A 24405-nucleotide genomic window follows, 5' to 3' on the forward strand; every position below is an offset into this window, starting at 1 on the left:
CATGGATGATGCGGTAATGGAAGTGGCCGGGAACACAGGCGTCAGCGACGTAGCATTGACTGCGTGAGGCAGCTCCGGGGGGAGATTACCACAGCCTTTATTTGCTATGCAGAGTTGGGGGCCGGGCGGGGGCGGGCAGGGAAGGGGTGGTGGCTGGACGTTCACTAGTATACCTCACCGAAGACCTGCCTCCCAGGGGGCAGGACTTGGACATTGAAGTTTCGGGACTTGGGGGGGACACGTGAGGGGCTGTTTGCATGTTACCGAAGGAGGATTGGGCGGGGATCCAGGGAGTTTGGAGTGGGGTTCGGGGGACTGGGAGGGGGGTTGGGGTTGTTTTGGGATGGTGGGGTGTCGGGGGGGGGGTCGGGGGAGTTGGGGGTGGGAGTTGTCCAGTGCGCTCTGTCAGGAGCTGTTGCTTTGCCGGTGTTTCCTGCCTTTGTCTTGCTTTGTGCCGATGAGGAGGCGCCCGAGGTGGCGGATTGTAGGGTTGGGGAGTGCGGGGGGGGAGACCTGGTCACATCGGGGCTGGTGATTGGTACTAGGCCGCGCAGCGCAGGGGGGAGCGGCTTGGCATGCTGTCTTTGGGAGACTGACTGGCGGTTTGGGTGGGGGGGGGGTGCGCCTGCTCCCTATGATCGCCACGCAGGACGCTAGCGCCTTTATACACATGTCTGACTATGCCCCCTCATACCTTTAAGATTGTGACCTTGAATGTCAGGGGTCTGAACAATCCAGTTAAGCGGCGCGCAGTGCTTTCTTTGTTAGAAAACACACGGGCGGACATATGCCTTCTTCAAGAAACCCACCTGTTACCACAGGATACACATCGGCTACGCTCTTGTAAATTCCCGACGCAGTTTTTCTCTCCCGGGATTGCCAAGACAGCCGGGGTGGCGATTCTAGTGGCTCGACATTTCCGGGGGGAACACATACACAAATTAGCAGAGATAAAAGGGAGGCTGTTGGCACATAGGTTTCGGGTGGGGGGCATTACATTCACGATAGGCTCCCTTTATAGCCCCAATGATAAACAGGAGCGGTTCTTGCAGTCTGTGGTGGAGGAGATTTCGGCCTCGCCGGATAGGCATGTCATCCTCGGGGGCGACCTTAACATGGTCTTTGATTCGGCGGTCGACCGTTCGGTGCAGCGCTCCCCGCAGGTTGGGGAATTTTCAGCCGACTGTAAGGCTAGACTTGCGGAGGTGGACCTTGGGGACCTCTGGCGCCAGAAGCACCCCGCGGCCAGGGATTACTCCTACTACTCCCACGCGCACAAGACCTATGCGAGGCTTGATCATTTCCTGGTCACCTCTCCGGCGCAGGCCCTGGCGTCCGCTGTGGACATGGGGGTTATCTCCCTGTCGGATCATGCCCCTGTTGAGGCCTCCTTTTGCTTGCCGCCGTCGGCCGCCCCGGAGAGGGTCTGGCACCTTCGGGATACTCTACTACACAGGAAGGCGGTTACGGATCATATTGGGCAGGTACTTAGGGAATATCTGGCACATAATGATAACACAGATACCACCAGAGCCACCCAGTGGGCAGCCCTGAAAGCGGTCCTCCGAGGGGAGTTCCTGTCAATCTCCGCGGCCGAAAATAGAGAGCACAAGCTTAAGAGGGATGAGCTTACTGACAGAGTTCGGGAGCTGGAACTGATACACCGCAGAACGGGGGCTCCGAGGATCTGGCGGCAGCTCAAAGAAGCGAGGAAACTTCTTGCTGCCTTGGATGTGGACCGGGCGGAATATGCGGCCCTCCGATTGCGCCACGCTTTCTACACGGGGGGTGGGGATCGCTGTAGCAAACTTTTGGCCAATAGACTCCGGGCCACCCGGCAGAGCCAGTCGGTGAAGGAACTCTTTGACCCCACGGGCGGTGCAGTGACAGATGATGCATGCATCTCGGCCGTGTTTCGGGGGTTTTACGGGGGCCTCTACGCGGGTGACCCGACGGATGTACCGGCTATGACCTCCTATCTGGACTCGGTCACTCTGCCTTCCCTGGATCCCGTACAGGCGGACCACCTGAACAGGGCTATTAGCATAGAGGAGGTGGTGACAGCCATTGCCAGACTCAAGCACGGCAAAGAGCCGGGCCCCGAAGGCTACTCGGCCCTCTTCTATAAGACGTTCTGCGGGTTGCTGGCCCCCGTTCTCACGCGCCTCTTCAACTCCTTTGCGGAACCTGGTGCCATATCGCCTGACCTCTTGAGGGCTTCCATCACGGTCATCCCCAAACCGGGGAAAGACCCTAAGCACTGTGGATCTTATCGGCCGATCTCTCTCCTGAATGTCGACCTGAAACTCTATACTGGAATTTTGGCCAGCCGTCTGGCGCTTCATCTGCCCGACCTTGTCGACCCGGATCAGGCGGGCTTCGTTCCGGGGCGGCAGACGGTGGATCATACGAAGCGGGTGGTCCACCTGCTGGAAAAGGCTTCCCGGATCCCGGGTGAGAGGATGATGCTCACGGTTGACGCGGAAAAGGCGTTTGACCGGGTGCATTGGCCCTTCCTGGAACAAGTGCTAGTGAAGGCGGGTATAGGAGATCGGTTCCGCTCCATGATCCTTAACTGCTATAGGGAGCCCTCGGCAGTGGTCCGGGTTAACGGCCACACCTCTGCGGCCTTCCCCATCGAGAGAGGTACTAGGCAGGGCTGCCTGCTTTCGCCCCTGCTTTTTGCTCTCTACATGGAGCCGTTCGCTCAACGGGTGCGGACGCGGCCGGCGGTGGAGGAGATACGGATGGGAGGCTTTACACACGCGATCAGTCTCTACGCTGATGATGTCATCTTTACATTGGCTGCACCCCGGACATCGCTTCCAGCCTGTTTGGAAGAACTGGCGGCGTTCGGTGCGGTCTCGGGCTTCAAAGTAAATATGGGGAAGTCGGTGGCTTTGGATATCTCCCTGGCGGCTGACACTAAAGCGCATTTGCAAGACAGGTTCCCGTTACTTTGGTCCTCGGAGGCGATACCTTATTTGGGGATTCTGATCGCCCCTACGTTGCCCGCTATGGTTTCCGCCAATTACTCGGCCTTGGGTACCAAGATTAAGAGCGAGCTGGGCCGCTGGAATCGCAGCATTCTTGCCTGGTTGGGTAGGATTGCTGCCGTCAAGATGACGATTTTGCCGCAAGTACTCTACTTGTTCAGGGCCCTGCCGCTGCCGCCGCCTAAGGGGTGGATACAGCAGCTACAGTCGGACGTGGCCCGGTTCATTTGGCAGGGGAAAAAGCCTAGGCTACGTAGGAGTCTCTCCCTTATGTCCCCTGAGGCTGGGGGCCTAGGTATTCTCGACTTCCGTAAATATTTCCAAGCGGCGCAATTGAGGTACTTGGTCGAATGGTGCAGGTGGGAGTCGGATAAGCATTGGCTTTTCCAGGACCAAGCGGTGGCGGGGCGACCTCTGCAGGAGATACCGTTCCTGCACCGGTCCCACCGGCCTAGGAACCTTTACGCCTCCTTTGTTACTAGGGTGCCTCTGCGAGTCTGGGATGCGGCCTACCTTCGATATGGCCTCACCACATTCCCCTCACCGCTTTCGCCGCTGGTGGATAATCCCGCCTTCACTCCTGGGATGGAGAGGGGAGCCTTCACGCATTGGCGGCAGGCAGGGTGTAGAGCATTATATCACCTGTATGGCCCGGAGGGGGTCATCCCGTTTACACAATTTCGGCGGGACTTCTCATTCCCCGAGACGGAGAGACACCGTTATATGCAGGTCCGGCATTGGGCCCTTCAGCCACAGGTGAGGGATGTGGCGGACAGGAGGCTCTCACCGTGTGAGAGATGGCTGGTGTCCCGTACGTCGGACTCGAAGCTAATCTCGGACCTGTATAAGTTTCTGCAATTACCTTCAACGCATTTCCACAACCCAGGGAGGGTTCGATGGGAGCGGGAGCTTGGGCGGACACTGAGCCACAAGGACTGGGACCACATATCTTACAGGGCGCGCCACTCAGCATACCATATGGGCCTCACCGACACTTTTACTAAAGTGTCCACGTACTGGTATTATACGCCTGAGCGGATTCATGAGTTTGATCATAGTAAGACAGATACATGCTGGCGAGGGTGCGGGCAAAGGGGAACGCTCACGCACATTCTCTGGGACTGTCCCCTCTTAACTGCCTACTGGAAGGAGGTGCTGGATGAAATTGATTTGCGTTTCGGCATAGAGCTCCCGCGCTTCCCGGCGTATACCCTGCTAGGACTCCCAAATGAGCTAATGTATCCCCTTAAGTCTAGAAGGGGCAGGCAGATCGCCATTGCACTCGGCTCTGCAGTTCAGAATATCTTGATACACTGGCGTACAGACACAGTGCCCACGATAACGGGTTGGCTCCACAGACTGTGGCACGTGCTGGGGATGGAGAAATTGTCTTTGGTGGTGGCGGGGGATGTAACGCAATTTAATGAACTGTGGCAACCTTTCCACTCTCTGCTGCTCACAGAGTTTCGGGAGCTCACCTGTCCGAGGTACCTTCGCCTCCTGCAGCTTTCGAGCCCGGCAGCGCCAGACCAGTGAGTGGGTTGAGACCCTCCTCCCCAATTACTTATAGCTTTGGGAGATGGGCCGCAGGTTAGTAGCGCACTGGATGGTGGGGGGGTGGGTGGGGGGGGGTCCGGGGGGCGTTGGGTAGCTGGGGGGGGGGGTGGGGAACGTTTGTATTGAAATGTAGTGTCATGCTGAACTTCTGCCCTTTTTTCATTTGCCAATCTTGTATTGCGGTATGTAAGTTTGGTTGTGACACGCTGAATGAATAAAATACTTTAAACATAAATGTTCTTGTAATTATTCAACATGGTTTGTTCAAACTCTACTTACCCATCTCTTTGAAATAATGGAAAAAACAAATAGCTTGATTCCATGCAACCCAACAAAAGAACATATATATTACAGCAAAGCGTAGTCACAAATTTCCTGATGATCCTTTTATGCATTATACAAAAGGTAGCTGTGAGTCATTATATGCGGGATAAATTACCTGTGCTGTACATAATAAGCAAATTGCAAGTCACCCAATAGTTCAATGACTAAAGAACGAGGCCGAGTTCCTCTACAAGGACATGGAACTCCAAAGTGACTTGCAATATTCTTAAAACGTCAGCAGAGGTTAGTTATTATTTTATACATGGTCACTCCTTCACCTCACCCACAAATCTTGGTATCTTGTTTTTTTGTACGAAAGAGATACTACGTTTCTAGACATCAGGAATACAAAATAATTGTTGGAAACAAATATTATAATCAGTTTAGTGCAAGTTAAATTGAAAAATGCTAAAAATGAGTAGAAACATGCAAAGTCTTTCCTGTAATGACATTCAGTGTGCAAAAGAATGTTGTCAAATATCTACTTTTTACTGATTGTTGTTTATTTTAGAAAGACAGGTCATAAGAATGAAAAGTTAGTTCTTATTTTCTGTGTTTAAACTTCAGCTGTAATTAAGTCCTGCATCCAGACTTTCACCTTGGCTTTTGACTCTGGCAGAAGGCATAATATGTCGAAACTCAACTGTAATAACTTATTAATGTTGAGCAGCTACGTCACTTTATTATTACAGGTATAAAGTGATGTCACAGCTCAACTATAATATGGAAATTACAGACATACTTTTACCCCATTTATGAAATATGGGATACAGTGCCTCGACCCCTGCAGTACATTATTACTATATTGCAAATCACCAAGGTGTTTCGTGTCCAAATTGAGGAATGACACCGAAGGCAGAGTCCTTTACAGGGTCAGGGCGCTCCGAGGAAACATTAAAGATCCTTTTAATATAAGGCAGAGGGCATTTTATTCCGACAAAAAATATGTGGTCATAATATTATCCTTGCAAAAACAACAATTGATGGACAGAATGCAGAACAATGTCATACATTCACCCCAGTACAGAGATCTGGGCCTAAATCCATCGTTTTTTTGCTCACCATGCCGTTCCAGTTTGAACCCAGCCATATGCAAATCAGTCTTGACCCTGTGCCTCATGGGTACAGTCCAGCCCGAACTGCCAAGCCAGGTTCTCCCTGGACTGGATACAAGCATCCTAGGACCGGTTTCGGGGTTTCACCCCTCTTCAGCCAGGATAGCTTGATTCCAGTGGCATGGAGAGCACGGGACCCACGTCTGGGCATACCCTTCCCACTCAGGGTGACAAATGCAAAAACAACAATTGATGGACAGAATGCAGAACAATGTCATACATTCACCCCAGTACAGAGATCTGGGCCTAAATCCATCATTTTTTTGCTCACCATGCCGTTCCAGTTTGAACCCAGCCATATGCAAATCAGTCTTGACCCTGTGCCTCATGGGTACAGTCCAGCCCGAACTGCCAAGCCAGGTTCTCCCTAATATTATCCTTCCCACAAACCGCTTACATCCTTAGTATCCTGCTCTTTTATGTTAAATATATATCAGAAGAATAAAGGCAGAATCTGTACCTCAAAATTAAACACACCAAAAAGCAGTTAATCATTTTTGCAAACACATATTAGACTTATTGTAATGTACGTCAGGTTAAAAAGATGCAGTGGATGAGATTGTGTAAAAGAAATATGCAGAGATTCTATCTTTACTGCAAAAGCCTATAGCGTGGAAAAAATAAACATGTCCGCAATATCTCCTTTCTGCTGATCACTTGTTCTATTTTTTTTTCAGAATAAACCATATCTGAAGAAAGAAAGGGCAGTTCCTGCTTCCCTTGTTAAGTCTACAGCTGTAATTCTACTCCGCGGTCAGCATCTCACCATGGTTGCTGGCTCTGGCAGCACGCATTGTGACATCAGAAGTAAACTGTAAAAAGTTATTACAGTTGAGCAGTGTAATTTTTTTCTTACAGGTGACTTGAGACAGCATAACTTGACAGTGATAAGGAAATTAGAGATGGACTTTTATACAGGTATTGTAGGTTCCCTTGTATTACAACACTTTTGCTTTAAATGAACATTTGGAAACCAGCCTTTTTAATTAACAGGGGTTTATGTGTGAAGTGTCTTCAATGATATCCAAACAATGGCAGGTTTAATCCAAAAGATATTGATTGAAGAGTATAAGCACAGTAGAGAAGCTGCTACAAAAGCCTATAAAAAAAATCAACTGATGTTTGGTTTTTAGCCTTAATATTAACATTCCAATATAGAACATCAAGAGAACCAATGGGCAACAGTCAAAGACTATAACCTATAGAATGCCCAACACAACAACACAAATCTCAATGAGCACACCACCAACAGACAACACCATACAAATACGCAGACTAAAATCATACAACGGAAACCAATAACAGACATTGCACATAAACCACAACTACTCCATTAGTTTACGAGGAACTTTACTGACAAGCTCTTCGCCAAATGTGAAGTGTCTTTAAGGATACCCAAACAATGGCACGTTTAAGCCAAAAGATATGTATGAAGAGTATAAGCACAACAGAGAAGCTACTACAAAAAGGGTTAAGAACAAAATGAACTGACGTTTGGATTTAAGTCTTAACAATAAACATTCCAATGCAGAACATAAAGAGAACCAAGGAGCAGCAGTTTTAGACTATAACCTAAAGAATGCCCAGCACACCAATGAGAATACTCCATTATGGTCAGAGCATCTTGACTGCCAACCAGTTTTATAGTAACTATGATGATATATTGCTCAAACTCACAATCACTAGCTTGACGTTGGTGTCCCAATAAGCACTGTTCGAATATCAGAGACTGGTGTATGAAGTGTGTTAGAGGTTTTTTAAAACTCTGAACAAGCAAAGTGCCCCAGGTTCATGAGTATTATTGGGTGGGACGTAGCTCTTCGGTTGCATTATTGTATTTTGAGTTACTTTTAAAACACTAATTTACTAATATCTAAATTTTAGGTCTGCCACTTGTTCAACTAATCATGCTTGATAATAACAAAGACGTGAGGCAGGCTGCATTGTTACAGAACCAGTCAATGCAAGGGAATGAGACTGTTTTAGACCCAAACTCACTGACAACTTAATATGCCTCCCAAAGCACTACAGTTGCTGATGCTGCTTGTCCATGTTTAGGTTCTATATTTCCAATGGATGGTTAACCTATGACGTAATTCCTCATATCCCAAAGAGCACCAGTGACTTTCCAGGAGCACTAATTCAATTTAGAGGGGAAAATTGCCTTTCTCTCACTATGAAGGCGGTTGTGTCACCATGTTGAAGCGGGGTGGATAATCACTTCAAGCACATTCACCAGGACATAATTATTTCCATAGCATCTCTCCTATTTTAAGTAAGCAGTACGCTATGTGAGAAGGCATCAATGTATTGTGACCCAATGTGTGTACTTTTTAAGAATATTCAGTACTTAGAACTTTTCCATGCAGGAACACTAAACAAACAAACTAAGAAAATATTTTGTTTCATTAATGCACAAGATACTCATGAGTGCTCGTACAAACTAGATCCACATGCATGCTCCACCTACGTGACTGTGCAAAGCTTCAAAGTTACAATCCATTGGATAATCACAGTAACTTCTTTCTTTTTTCCGCAGCCTCTTTCACATGATAAGATTCTTCAGGACTTTGAGCTTTTGAACAATTGTTTTAATCTAAAGACAATGAATGCGTTAATTAACAAATAGACATATTTTTTCAACTAATTGTGTCAGATAAAAGGGATTACTTTATGCATTATTTTCAGAGCCCAGAATAAAATAAAGAATAACAATTTTCTGGTTGAGCTCCTCACACGGCTTAGCTGGTATTTAGTCATCCTGTAAATTATTGTATGTTTCCTGAGAAGTGACTCATGTATAAGTTAAGACAATCAATTACTTCACGTTTTAATCGTCACTGGTTGGTATAATGCCCACAAGTGGATAACACTAGTGTAGTACCTTGAGAGGAATGATAGTCTATGTAGTGGGCTTAGAATGAACACATTTCTCATGTATATGTGACTGAGTGGTTTCTACAATAATGCACTTAACGTCTTTAATGTCAATATCCCACCATATTTGGATGGCAAAGTACCATCTTTTAAATTTTGATATTAATACTCTATTGCTTTGGAAGTTATTAAAAGCCCTATTTTTAGCCAAGTACACTGATACATGAGGGTTCGCAACAAAAGTAATAAAGTAGTTATACATTTGGCTGTAAAATTCGAATATGACTTATTGTGATACTGACTGCAAACCAGTACATGTTAACTGAATCAACAGATCCCCATCATCTTTATGTTTAAAATACTTAATCGTTTCATGATATCACAAGCTACACATAGTTGTAATATTGTTGGTACTGTATTGTGATGGAAATATGTAACTGTATATCTAAAAGTCTAATTAAAAAAGATATAAAAAGTGTAGAAACTGCTAACCAGTATGCTATAAACAAAAACCTATATGAGTTTAGGGTCCAAATATTTGCATAAATCACTTGTAATTGATTTCTGATGGCTCTCCACCATTTTTTTCTGAGTTTTTGATTGGATTCACAATAGTGTTGGTACCGTGCATTGATTTCCCTTATAAAGACTTGTAATGGGTTACATTAATAGAACGAATTATGTGTACTAGGAGTACTTTTTCCTTTCTTGATCTCCACATTGTGTTAAAACACTTGTATGTAACATTGAAGTTATTGATTGCAAAGTATCAGCTATCTCGGGTTGTAGGATCATGAATGGACCTGCTGTGTTGAGTAAATAAACCAATAAATGGCACGGTTACTTTTTCATGACTGACTTTGTTATGGGAAGAGCGGGAGTTCTACATGTAGTCAAGGCATCAGTTTATGCACAAGCACAACATCGGCAACTGGCATATCATCATGTTAGAAACTGCGGACTAGTGTAATCATTTCAAACTACAGTTGGCACAAGACCTGAATTTTCAGGGCAAAAATGAACATAAAGCTACAACTAAACACAAAAATATTTGTCATTGAAATTAAAGGCCAGTCAGGCAGTCATCAACTTTATTTGGTATAATAGCATAAAAGTTCAATAAAAACATCAACACCATTGGTGTATCAGAGGCCCCAGCAGCCCCCACGTTGCAGGGAGATCCCAAGCTCCAGGGGGCTCCCTTGGCACAGTACCCTGGCCTGAGAGCTCCTGATTGAGTTCGGAGGGGTGCCCCTCTAAGTACTTTGCAGGGGGGCTCAATTTTAAATACAGTCATTAATGTAGATTAAAACATCAATCAGATGACAAATTCACATTAAAGGTAATTTACTATTTCAAACAACTGGAGTGTCATACATGGAAGTACGTGTTTGAAAAAAGTTTGATTACATGAGTAACTTCTGCAAGGAATATGTCAGGATGCAGCAGCCATTTTGTTTTTTAAATGTACTTTTCCAAAGAAGAAGAAGCCCAACTTGGAGCCTTATATTAAAAAATATAATAAAAGGTGCATGAAAGTGACTTAACAGAAAGGAGCGAACCAGTAGCATACTGCAGCTGCCTGGCCCTTGTAAAAAGTGGCAGCAGAGAGGGTAGTAACAGACGGGGTTATAAAAATAAATGATTGCTGACAGGGAGGGGTGGGGGAAGCAACAGATAAGGTGGGGTGAGAGAGTAAACTGGAAAGTGTGAGGGGTCGGGGATTTGAATGGAAAACAACACACAGGGGCGATAGAAGGAGAACAAGACATCACATGCACACTCAAGGAGGCCAAAAGCAAAATAAACAAACACTGGCAAAGCCAATAGGTCTCGCCTTTGGGACATATTGTCATTGTCAATGGGTTTTAGTCATGCTGCACAGCATCACTGATGCTCTGCAGCATTGCTAAAAGAACCTGTCATGCAGCACAGCATCACTGATGCTCTGCAGCATTGCTAAAGAACCTTTACAGAAAAAAACGTTTGATGCAGATAACCGCATCATATTGCAGGTGCACACACCACGCATTTGTGTGCCTACAAAAATGAAATGAAATGACCATTTGTTCAGCGCGATTGCTACCCTCAGGCGTCCTAGCGCTACAGACAACGCGTGCAGGCGAACAGTCAAAGACTATTCAGATTTATTGAAGAGCAGAGTTTTTAGAAGCTTACGAAAGGGGAGTAAATTGGGCTCTGTTCGAAGATGGAGGGGGAAGGCGTTCCAAAGTTTGGCCGAGATATAGGAGAAGGAGCGGTCACCACATCTGGCTCTTTTTATCCTGGGTACTATGGCGAGGAAGGAAGATGCTGATCTGAGCTGTCTATTCGGGTGGTAGGGGGTAATCAATGATTGATTAATGGCAGAGCCCATCTTCCAAAAGACTCGGTGGGCAATGCACAGGGCCTTGAATTCAATTCTTTCCCTAACTGGAAGCCAGTGGAGGTTCTTTAGTCCAGGTTTAATTGAAAGTTAACAGGGAATCTGGAGGAGTGTTCGGGCTGCACAGTTTTGGATGACCTGGAGCTTGCGCAAGGTGGACTGAGGGGCCCCTAAATAGAGAGCATTCCCGAAATCCAGGGATGATAGGATGAGACCCTGGACCATAATCTGTTTCGCCTGGAATGGCAGTAGGGGGAGAATTATTCGGAGAAGCATGTGTAGACCGTAGCAGGTGGCTGCAAGGTTAGCTGCTTGATAGTTAAAGTTAAGGGAGTTATCCAGCCAGATGCACAGGCTTTTGATTGTGTCCTTTGGCGATGGAGCCGGGCCGAGGCAGATGGGCCACAATGAGTCAATGGTAAGCTTGGGGGTATTACCTAAGAGCATCAGCTCAGTTTTGTCACCGTTCAGTTTGAGACAGGAGAGAGTCATCCATCTGGCCACCTCTTCCAAGCATCCACTCAGGTTGTTATGGGCGGTGTTTGACTGGTTGAGGGCCACCACTAGCTGAGTGTCGTCGGCATAGGTGATGATTTTTATCCCGAAAGGACGGACAATCTCAGCTAGGGGGCTCATATATATATTAAATAGCGTAGGGCTCAGGTAAGAGCCCTGAGGCACACCACAGCCCAAAGGCTTGCTGAGGGAGGTGATTTCACCCTCAAAAACTTGGAAAAAGTGGCCTGTCAGGAAGGATTTAAACCAGGTGATGGCATTTCCTGAGACTCCTAAGCTGGTAAGTCGGTGTAATAGAATGTCGTGGTTTACAGTGTCGAATGCGGCACTTAAGTCAAGGAGGATGATTGCTGCAGAGCCTCCTTGATCCAGGATCTTCCTGCCCTCTTCCGTTACTGCAAGAAGGGTGGTTTCAGTCCCATGCGTGGGGCGGAATCCTGTCTAGGAGAGCTCGAGCACGTGGTTGTTCTCCAAGAACTCTACCAGTACTGTGTTGACATGTTTCTCAAGGATCTTGCTCAGCCAAGGTAACAGGGAGATTGGCCGATAATAACTGGGATTATCTTGGTCTAGGTTAGGTTTTGTCAGGAGGGCCTTAACCATGGCGCGTTTCCAGGGGAGAGGGACAATGGCGGCGGATATGGAGGCATTGAGCAGATCAAGTATGGTGGGTAGAATGTTGCCAATGACTGGCAGCTGGGTGCGTGGGGGTGCAGGGTCATTGGGGGAGCCGGATTTCACCTGATGGATAATGGATTCTAATATGGTGGGATTAAGAGGGGGGAGGGAGTCCAGAGTGGCTGGAGGTTGGGGTCCTGATTTTGAGAATTTGGCGGACGCTATGTGGGTCTGGGTGGGGGAAAAGGAGGTGTAAATGGTTTGTATTTTTGGGAAAAAGAACTCTGCAAGGTTGTTGCAGCGGGTTTGTGCATCAATGGTGCTCAGGGGCTTCTCTGTGTGCTTGAGGAGGGTTGAGGAGGGTCGATTGTGCGGCTTTAATTTCATTTTTGTAAATTTTTATCGCCTCCCTGTAGGCAATTTTGGGGAATAATCCAGTAGCCATTTCTTCTCTAATTTTTTACAATAACATTTTCTTTCCCGTAATCTGGAGGAATACCAGGGTGCAGTAGCGGCACTGCGCTTTGTTTCGGACCATTTCATGAGGAGCACGGAATCTAGTGAGTTGTAGATCCATCTATTGTAATCCTCATTGGCAAGAGTGGGATCAGGGTTGATGGGTGGTCTAGAGGTTTCAAGGGCCGTCAACCAGCAATCTAGGGGAAGTTTGGACCAGTTCCGTTCCCTACGAGTGATTGTGTTGAGGCCCAGGAAAGAGGGATCAGGTAGTGGTCTGACCACGGGAGAGGGGAAGGAGTTCCCACTTTGAGATCTGCACAGTTACTAAACAACTTTTTTTTTAAGTTACTGATCTTAGTAACTAACACAGCGGAGAGCAGGTAGAAGCAAAATGGGGGATGCGGGCAGAGAAGCAGAATAGGATGTTGCCAGTGGGGGAAGCAGGATGGAGGACGGAACTAACAAGGAGGGGCAGGGAAGAAAGCACATGACAAAACAAATCAACACATGGGGTGCACAGAAGCACACCACAAGACAGAGCAGCAGGGAGACAGGGAGCACAGAACACACAGTGAGACAGAGCAACATAGAGACCCGAGGTAGAGGGGAAGAAGCAGTCTGTGAGACAGAACCACATGGAGATGGCATAGAGAAATACAAGATAAGACAGAGCACAGAGACAGGGGTGCAGAGAAGTACACAAGGGAGACAGCAGGAAAACAAATACTCTCGAAGAGTGCTTAACAGAAAAGAAAAAAGTAGCACCAAAAAAATGAGCAGTGTAAGATCACAGTAATGTGTTCATTCTCCAGGGTACGGGACAAACTCAGGATGGGGAAGTAAAGCCCGCACAAGCCATCAAATAAGTAAACAAATGAGTGAAAATGTGGCCAACCAATGGTAAACAATGGCAGACTCTAAGCCCGTTTTAAGATAACAAAATGTCTCGCAACAGACATTGCATGCTCTGTCTTAGGCAAGACCTGAAAAGTAAGAGGAACGATACAAAGTCAAGTCATCCAACCTAATGAATGGCAAAGAAGTTATATCTCCTCAGTAGAGAAAAACACAAGATTAAAGAAAGCCATCATATTGATACAAGCAAACAAGACTGACAAGAAAGCCAACCTATAATGAGCAATAAGTTGACCCAAAGCCATTTTTAAGGATTTGTATTGTACAAAATTGGTAATAATGGAAACCTAAAAAGAGGACATTTACTACAGGGTACAGAAGAACAAATACTTAAGAACTACTTAAAATTGTCTTAGACAAAAGCATGTTAGCTATGGAAAAGCAACAATGCATCAGAGCACATCGCACAGAACAATTCACAAGACATGATGTGCGAGTGTAAAGCTCAGTCCAAGGAACATACCTAGGAGAAACAGCTCTATTCACGATTTTGATGGGCAGCTTCCTTTTGATCACTAAATTGTCCTAGAATGTGGTAAAGAAGTAGGTCGTTGATCCCTTCAAACTCTCAATAGCCTACACTATGTATACCAGTGCGTAGATTCCCAAAATACACCCCCTCCCCGTATTTCACTTTTCAAGCAATTTCATAGCAACATGAACGAACAAAATTGATGCCAGTGTGACTAAAATGTTGTCTAATGGGTGACTGCAGTTAATCCCTTTGGAAAACTGAGGTTTGCATTAGCTAAGTGATGTACAGTTCCCACTGGCAGATTCAACTACACTCCTTTTTTTGCCAGAAAGGCAACTGCAGAAGATATCCAGAGAATTAGTTTAAATTAGGTAGGCAGAAGCCTGAAAAAGATAAACTCAGCGGGGCGATTAACTTTGTGTACAAGTATGCAACATACTGACAAAATGGCCATTATAAGTTCTTGTGTAACATGCCTACAGACGATTGTGTCCAGCAAGTTGTAGTGCATGAAAGTCAAGCAGTAATGTACCATAAACCATCTAATCAGGGCACAAGTCCTAAAAAAGAAGTGGAGGGACTAACCTAGTTAGGCAGTATGCAAGTCACATCACGGCGTGTGTCATCACAGCGCTTGACATCACACATGCCATCACAGGCATTGACATCATAGAAAGTGACATCACAAGCCACGACTTTACAGGAAGTGGCATCACAAGAAGTGACATCAGATCTAAAGCCCTCACACTTATGTTTAGCAGGTCTATTTTGTGTACGTTTGAGTGCATTGTGAGGATCATAGCACAGTGAGCTATGGAAGTTGATATGTGACTTCTACACCCTGCAATCCTCCAGTTTTATGTAACACATCCTGTACATTCATTTACAAAGTTATATAATTTATTGTACATGTACTATGCACGTGTTGATGTAAAGCGCTCTGACACCCTGCATTGGGATGAGTAGGGCTATACAAGAAAAAACAGTGGCACTTAAATTATTTCAACGCCTCCTCAGGTGTAGTAAACTCTATATAAATGCAATTTGCTTTTTTGGAAATACTGATACTGGTAATGTTCCGAAAGTGTATCAAATGGTCAGATTTCCTCTACTCATTAAACCATCTTGCGATTTCTTTTGGTTTAATACTTTTTCAAATCATTAATCGTTTCAAGAATTCAACCAAAGAAGATGTTTTGCTGCTTTATAGAACACAGGGCTATACAGCCAAATTATTGAAAAATTGAAATGCTATTGCCAAGTTCTAATTTTGTTTTGCGATTAGCGCCTACTACAAAAAACAATCGATCTGTGTTTCAAAAAAATAAGACTTCTTTAGAAAAAGATTGATCCTCAGAGCCCAATTCCCAAGGAATCTACGTCCGTAGATTTACAAGCTCGCTTGGGTGTAGATTTACTTTTTTTTCATAAATTCCAAAATATATCTAAGAGTACTCCTGGAAACGTTTTATAACTTCCCAAATATGTCCGCGTGAAGAAATGTTCATGTCCGTAATTGTGCATAATGTAAAATATGCATGTAAAAGTGCCTATGCATGAACGCTACTGCACTCATTTTATTTTATTTTTCTCCATGGTAAAATATTTTACCCTGTGAGAAAACCTTTACCCTAGAAACCGACCAATTATGGGGGTGATTTCTTCGTATTCCTAGCCTTGTAAGGATGTTGCTTCTGTTCTTGATTTTAGAAAATCGCAGTCTGTTTTTTAAAGCAGAATTGGTTCATGGAGAATTTGATTACTCCCAAGTAAGCTTGACAGTGTTCCCAAAAGTGCCTGACTGTCCACACTATGAAATACCTGCTCTGAACTCTCGTAGAAAATTTATGTAATCCTACCCCATACTCGGGTAATATTACACAAGTAGATCACTTAACTAGTGTAAATTTGCATTTTGTTTATAAATTCACATGTGTAAGCTGAACTTAAATATGCAAATGGATTCATGAATCATCCTCAAGCTTTCAATGTTTTTGAAACAATGGTTCGCAGGGTCATACCCCCAAGTGGTGTGCCAGCCCCCTACCACTGCAGAAGTGCTTACGTCCTTAGTCTCAACTCAGGGGTGAGGGTGCCTCGTAAGGTTCCTCGTGGTACGAAAGACGGAAGGAAGACATGTTTTAGCAATACATTAGCATCGGACGTGGATTTGTGTAAATGTTTCCTTTTGTCCTGCGAACAATTATAGAAAAGGTTGAACTTGAGGACAGCTCCTCAGTTGTACCTTTTGTAACAAAATTCTAAGATTGAATCTTTATCGATCCAAAAACTAGTTCTAAGATGAATGCTCTTTAGCTTCATTTATCAGGCATTTTTCTTTATTACTGTTTTTTTTAGGGCCGAGATGGGTAGATTAGTATAATCCCAAAATGCATCCTGTGGTCATGTCAATAATAGTTCCTGACTTTTTTCTATTGAAAGAACCTCACAGAAGTTTGGCTTTCATTTTCAGGACAAAATGTAGCTTGGCCTTCTACAGTGTGTTATCTTTGAACATGACCACATAGGTAATCAAAACCTGAAATTGGCTCATTTAAATGTTAGTTGGGATTGTAACCATTTGAAAGTAGGCTACAACAACAATATTGTCCTTACTTCCAGTGAAAGGCCCTGCATATAGTGTTTGAGGAAGAACATTGACTCCTGCTCATGCCAAGAAAAGCTAGTACTGCATCGTATTCTTTACTTGACTAAGTCTACTAAACTTTTGCTTCATCAACTTTCATCTTGCAGCTAATGTAGCATAAGAAAACGTCAATTTCAGACTTTTTTATAACAAGCTTGTGATTTATGTTTTTAGATGACATAAAAGTCTACCCAATAGTGAGTAGACGATTTACTCCATAAGTATTGATAGTCACCCTCCAATTTGAGTCATCCTCATGAGTTGAAAGGATGCCTCGATTTGAAGTTGTCATTTCAACTCCTCTGTCCTTATGACTATCATATGTGAGAGCCTTGTCTCCTTTGTCCTCACCTCACTGCCTGTGTCTTCTCCCAGCTGCGTCTCCTGTGATTCACTTCCACTGTCTGGGAAAGCAATTTCACTTTTATTTTATGCACAGGACTTGTCTCAGGATTTCCAAAATGAAACCCACAGGCCTTCATCACCCTGCTTCGCTTAGAAGTACAATGCAAATACTACAATTCTGAGAGGTCTCGTTTCATAGATCACAATCTCTCCACTTTAAAACCCTATCTCTGTAAACTAACATTACCTAATCTCCCATGGCCTATCTATCTCGCCAGCCATACACCTGAACCCCTCCACTAATGATAGTACCTAACTGGTATTAATAAAATATATCACAAAGTAACATGCGTAAATGCATGCAATTTTTTCTTAAGAGCAAATGACTAATCACCATAACCACCAATACCCACTAGATTAACCACTAACCTTGGTTTCCAGAGTAGTGTGCTACTCACCGTAAAGCGCTTCAATGCCTCATCAGAGGTAGCAAACACTACATAAATAAAATAACAATTTTGTAATCACAACCACAAATTGCCAAACATGCAGGGTAAAAAGGAGAGAATGTCGCAAACAGCAAGTATGCCTAAACATGCATCTGAAAGCGGCAGGTAGCAATTACCCACAGTGAGATGAGCAAACAAAGCTAATTAAGAAATAGATGCTGGCTCGCAGCAAACCTTCATTTATACAGAAACAGAGGCAGTCTCTCTGCCAGAGCCTGAAGACACGCAAGTGTCCGTAAAATTAAAAACAGCACGCAACAGAAATAATACTGTCAGTGTAACAGAGTTAGCATTGCAGATTAAACATTGCAGTAATAAGAACGGTGCATACACAACACACACAATCAAGGGGAAGGGTGTGAGATTGGAGAGAAAACAAACGCTCCTAAAAGCTATGCAGCACACAGCCTTCCTAGGTCTGGAAACTGGTAGGCAAGGTGTAGGCAGGGTGCATATAAAAACCTTGTGGAAGACAGAGTCAAGATGGCGCTGCATAAGGACACGTGCATCCATCCTCTGCCTGGGCCTGCAATGATTCAGTACTGCCATGGGCTATGCGGAACTCCTTTGGCAGCTTCTTGCAAACATTAGAGCCCAATGCTTGGGAAGGAGCAGTGCTGAGCTCCATTTGAGCGTGGACTGCCCAGGTGCCAGGGCCAGACTGGCTACCGGGCTTTCCTTAATAAACAAAGCAAAACAAATGTTTAAAAAAGTATGCTTTAAAGCTATTTGTTTTGCATTGTTCATTTAGAAGCACCAGCAGTTCCCCAGCAACTAAATTATCCCCTCCACAGTGAACCTGGACCCCACCCTGCCACCCCAGCAAAAAATGCCCAGTAGCCAGTCCGGCCCTGCCAGGTGCCACACATCTACACCAGACCCCGCACACCCATGGGGATAAGGAGTAGAACCTGGAACGTTACCACGGGAGGGCGGCAGCACTCATGGTGTTCAGAAGAGCAGTGCATGCAGAGGGGCCTCCCGACCTAATGTGAGCTAGCCCACGGAGCCCAGACCGAAAAAGGGTGCGGTAGCAGCAGGGGGCATGAGGACATGCCTGGCCGGATTAGGGCCCCCTGGGAGAGTGTGAATGCTACTGACATATTGTACTCATGTCCCAGACTGGAGACAGCACACTCCGAAGACTTGACTCAATCCATTAATGCTGAGCCCGGTGGTTGTGCGCCTTACCTCCATCTATGTTCCTTTGGTGGGTAAGCTGGATGCCTCACTGACCCCTGGACGGGGGGCAGCAGTTGCTGTCTTTCTGGGAGAAATGAGGTTTGCACTTTTGAGCTGCCCTAATAATAGCATAAACAGCAGTATGGGCAGAGAAAGTAACCTTTCAGGACCATTTTGGCCACCTTCTACCCAATGGCATCCTCCAAAGCTAAAATGGGTTACACTATTATAAGATATGTTTACTAGGGCGAGTTCCCAGCTGGCAGAGGTGTTGTCTCGCAGTGAAGATATATCTAGAGATAACGAAGACTCAGATGCTACAGTCTCTTGATCGTTTATGGAAAATTTATGTTAGGGCATCATGGAAGAATGAGATCGAAGCCATGGGACAGTAACTACTTTTCCTGAGGGATCACGATCCTAAGCTACAAACTCACCTTGAAGACCTTGAAAATTGCCCAAAAACGGAGAACATCAGGAAAAAAAGGTGCCCCCTCGGATGAAGGTCTGACAACATTGAAAATGTATGGGTTTTTTTATACTCAATTTTATTGGGTTTTTAATAAAATGCACACTCAGTCATCACATGATTTTATTACATCTTTGCCGCATAGGTCATTGTCAACTGTTTCTTTTACATTACATTACATCACAAGCCATCCTCCACACCTAGGCCTTTCCTGCACAGCCTTAGCCCAACAGGCCCAACCATTTGCACCACACCTTCTTATGTTTATTCGGACAACCCCGGCCTTGATATACTGGCTGCTCTTGTGCGGCGCACAAGTCCAATCTCCTTTGCCACTGGGAGATCGTAGGTGGACGGGGTTCTTCCAAGCAGCGGCAATGTCTCTCTTTGCCACCATTGTGGCAGCCCCAAGGACAGCCTTGTCCGCCCTTGTTCCTCCTGTGACCTCCATCACCCCCAGGAGTAAGGGTGTAAGGGGGATCTCCCACCCCAGCACCTCAGTCAAGCCCTCAACCACTCTTCTCCAGTATTTTGCTATGACCTGACATGACCATGTCATATGATAAAAGTCTGCGGGTGTATCTGTACAGCACGGGCAATCAGGACTTTCTAGGTGCCCCACTTGATGAAGTCTACTAGGAGTGAGGTATGCACATTGAAGATAGTAAAATTGGATTAGGCGCAATCTCGCTGAGACAGTAATTACTCGGGGGCCATAAGGGCATCCCGCCAGTATTCGTCTGTCAGGGGGCCCACCCATCCATTCATTCATTATCGTAGGTGGTCTAGATTATTAGATGAGTTATTTACTAAGGTTCTGTATATTTGGGAGACTCCTTCTTTCCCCTGGGGTCCCATAAGGAGTTTAGCTTCAAGAGGGCTAAACTCCGGCAGCGTGATGCCTATGGGATTACTTTAGTTAGGGTGTGGTGGAGTTGCAGATATTTGTAGAATTGTGCATGACTGAGGGAGTATATTTCTTTTAGGTCTTGAAAGGTTTGAATATGTCCCTCCTTCCACATGTCCCCAAGCTGGGAAATGCTGACGGTTGCCCATTTCTGACACCCTTCTAGGACCACAACGTCCCTGATCCAGATACCTTGCCACAATGGGGTCTGGAGTGTAAGTTTGGTTTACGAATGAGTATATTGGAGTGCTGCTCGCCAGGCCAGGAGATCTATTCTGGTAATCGTTGGGATGTTGTGTGAGATGGGTGAGCCGTGAAGCATCGCTTCAACCCGTGGGAACCCTAACTCATTACGCTCCAACAGTTGATATGCCGGATCCAACCATCCCCCTGTGAACCATTCGCTGATTAGCAGGAGCCGCGTCGCAAGGAGTATAGGTAAAGATTGGTCGTGCCTAAACCCCAACCATATGGTGCTCCTTGACAATCAATCAAACATAGCATTTGTAATGCGCACTACAAACCCGTGAGGGTCTCAAGGTGCTTGGGGGGGGGGGGAAGCTGCTACTGCTCAAAAAGCCAGGTGTTGAGGAGTCTTCTGGATGTTAGTAGGTCTTGGGTATGCCCTAGGTGGATGGGGAGGGTGTTCCAGTTCTTGGCGGTGAGCTGGGAGAACGATCTGCCGCCGGAGGTCGCTCTTCGGATGCGGGGGACTGTGGCGAGGGCGAGGTCAGCGGAGCGAAGCTGGCGGGTGCGGGTGTAGAAGCGGAGTTGTCTGTTGAGGTACGCTGGTCCGGTGTTGTGGAGGGCCTTGTGTGTGTGGGTGAGGAGCTTGAAGGTTATCCTCTTGTTGTCGGGGAGCCAGTGCAGGTCTCTCAGGTGGGGTGTGATGTGGCTGTGGTGGGGGATGTCGAGGATCAGGCGTGCAGAGGCGTTCTGAATGCGTTGAAGTCGTCTCAGGAGTTTGGCCGAGGCTCCTTCATAGAGGGCATTTCTGTAGTCCAACCTGCTGCTGTCGAGGGCCTGGGTGACCGTTCTTCTCGTTTCGGTGGGGATCCACTTGTAGATCTTGCGGAGTATTCTGAGGGTGTTGAAGCAGGAGGAAGAGACGGCGTTGACCGGTTTTGTCATGGAGAGGGTGGAGTCGAGGATGACCCCTAGGTTGCGTGCGTGTTCGGTGGATGTTGGAGCTGTTCCCAGTGCGGTCGGCCACCAAGAGTCGTCCCAGGCCGAGGGGGTGGATCCAAGGATGGGGACCTCCGTCTTGTCTGAGTTCAGCTTCAGACGGCTGTTCTTCATCCACTCGGCGACGGCTTTCATTCCTTCTTGGAGGTTGGTTTTGGCGGTGTGGGGGCCCTTGGTGAGGGAGAGGATCAGCTGGGTGTCATCGGCATAAGAGATGATGTTGAGGTCGTGCAGTCGGGCGACGTGGGCGAGCGGTGCCATGTAGATGTTAAACAGCGGTGGGCCGAGGGATGAGCCCTGGGATAGCGTGATAATGCCACTCTTGGCCTAGATTGTCCCCAGAGGAACGATTTCAGTAGTGCGTACATGGATCAAAACCATTGGTCTGGGAGATGAAGTGGGAGGTTTTGTATTAATTAAGGAAGTGCAGTAGTATCATCATTTTATATAGTGCCATTTTCCATATTGGGTTTAGCGGCAAGGTTTGCCATTTTTTCAGATTCCCTTTGGCTTGCTAACCAAGGGGGGTCAGATTTAGGGCCCAGGTCAGTGCTGGGTGAAGCGCTACACAGATTCCCAGATAACGAAAGCTAAGACGTCGGATGGGGACATTGGTTTGCCAGTCAATACATTCTCTAGATCCGTGGAGGGGAACCAGCAATGACTTGGAGAAACACATTTTTCTCCTTGCATGAGTATTCCACTTCTTTCCAAAGACTCCTCCTCAGCTACTCAGAGAAACAGCTGACTGTTAGTATGAGCCGAAGGTTCACACAGCCAGACTTCCATAACCTACTTCTTCAATAACGACAGGCCCACTGGAATTATGAGGTGGAGAGGACCAAATTAGATGGCAGGGGAAGACCAAATTATGCTGCAAGATAATGCAATTTATGCGGTGTAGTGTGGCACATTTTGTGTTAGATTACTTTATTATTTTGTCACTTTTACCCAGGTTAAAACTGTCTGATCAAAGATTTCACCTCACTAGTATTAGTTTAACACCCAAATAAAGCAAGTAACAGGAATGGTACCAGTCAATCTGTGCAAAGTGCTTTCCACTGTGCAGCAAAATGTGTTGCTGCATTTTTAGTAACGTTTGATCTGTTTGAGTTAGAAAAAATATATCTTTTTTTAACATATGCAGGTTTTGCAGTAGATAATGGTTTATGTGGCAAATGCAGCAAATCTATAAGTGTGGAGAAAACAGAGCAGCCGCAAAACCACATAATACCAGCGGCACTGACTAATACCAAATCCTCTTTGCAGTGGAACGACTCTTCTTCAAATATCACACACAAATGACCAACCTCTACCAGAGCAATGAAACACTCATCTGAAACGTCCTCTTTCTGTGAGAGAAGTGGAGACCTTGTCAAATATTCAGCTGACATTTTTCACTCCAGGGATACGCTGAACCTAAAAAATAGTATTGTAAAAACTTTGAACTAAATTATACATTAATAACACATGGAGGTAAATTTGTGAGCCCTCTTCATCCACTAGTCTCTTCAGCATCATTCACAATTTGCTTCCAAGTTCCAAAACTCACAGCCTGTAGCACAGGGCATTGTGTAAGGCCGCTTCAGTTGTTTGCTGTCTTCATTGCGAGTGAATGCCATTTTGCGCTTGCACGTGTCTGTCCACTTAAAACGTGGCCCACTACAATGACAGGGCTGATAAGCAAATCTTTGCTTTCATTTCTGATTTGTGTCCATGCATTTTTAATTTATGTTTGTGGCCATTTTTTTTTTTGTTGCAAACATAGACATGCCACCAATTGGCAGTGTCATTTGTACTTTTTCTTTTAATTACTTTAGCACTTTTAATGTCTATTGCATGTGTTTGCAAAAGAGTGAATACAAAATATGTGGGCTTGCACAGGCCACACCTATTGGCTTTGTCAATATTTGTCCTTAATTAGCATGGAAACGAAGCTAGAGAAACAATCTATGTTAAGAATATTCTTTGTTTCTCTATCTCAGGATGTTTCTATTTTTTTGTGCACCCCAGTGATAAAACTGAGATTCTACCACGAAATAAGTGTAGTACTAAACAATAAATCTGAGATACTAACACTAAATAAGTATTGTACTAAACAAATATGCATCTCTTCCGGTTTTGCCTGGGCTCCTATCAAAGTCAAGTACTTTGGACTTTCAGAATTAACCCGACCACTCCGGCTGCAGCGATCCTCCTAGACACCGAAAAAGCGTTCGATTCTTTGGAGTGGCCTTTCTTTCTTTCCGTCATGGAGCGCATGGGCATGCCCATGAACTTCCTGGCGACCGTCAGACTCCTTTATAGTCGCCCTACGGCCCGTTTGCGTCTCAACGGCACGCTATCTCGCCCATTCTCACTCACGCGCGGTACGCGGCAGGGTTGCCCGCTTTCACCGCTCCTGTTCATTTTGGCTATGGACCCCCTGATTCGGCATTTCCAAGAGCGGCACCTCCACAGGGGTCTCCAGTTTCGGACGGGCCCATTGCTAGCCTCTCTTTATGCCGATGACACAATCCTGTATGTCAGGGAGCCGCAGGCCAACCTGGCCCCCTTGATACATGAGATCCTTCGTTTCGGTAGCCATTCGGGCCTGGGCATAAACTGGCATAAGTCCATCATCTTCCCACTGACTATCGGCACCTCCCCATGGCAATGTGAGTTCCCTCTTGAGTGGTGCTCAGACTCGGTGCGATACTTGGGCATACAAATACATTTGAACACGGACGAAATCATCCGCCTCAACTATGGCCGCGCGATTGCGCGGCTGGAGACTCAGGTGGATGGGTGGTTGCGGCTCCCGCTCTCTATGTCCGCCAGGATAGCTATTCTTAAAATGATAGTGCTCCCCAAATTCTTGTATCTTTTCAATAACATCCCTATCCCTCTGACCCGGGCCTTCTTCTCCACACTGCGGTCCCTC

The 24405-nt window shown here is 45.9% G+C and overlaps 1 protein-coding gene and 1 long non-coding RNA gene across 3 annotated transcripts in view; one reads left to right on the top strand and one right to left on the bottom strand.

Moving 5' to 3' along the window:
* Positions 1-9709, top strand: part of LOC146821082 (uncharacterized) — a 391873-nt gene extending 382164 nt beyond the window's left edge. The window contains exons 4-6 of the long non-coding RNA XR_014963091.1: positions 6670-6745; positions 6851-6910; positions 8532-9709. This is a non-coding gene — a long non-coding RNA (uncharacterized LOC146821082). The remainder of the gene's footprint in view (positions 1-6669; positions 6746-6850; positions 6911-8531) is intronic.
* The window catches only part of FAM120B (family with sequence similarity 120 member B), a 981159-nt gene that overhangs the window by 115267 nt on the left and 841487 nt on the right, over positions 1-24405 (bottom strand). The window lies entirely within an intron of this gene.

This window comes from Triturus cristatus, chromosome 6, assembly GCF_964204655.1.
Source record: "Triturus cristatus chromosome 6, aTriCri1.1, whole genome shotgun sequence".
Classification (NCBI taxonomy): Eukaryota; Metazoa; Chordata; class Amphibia; order Caudata; family Salamandridae; genus Triturus; species Triturus cristatus.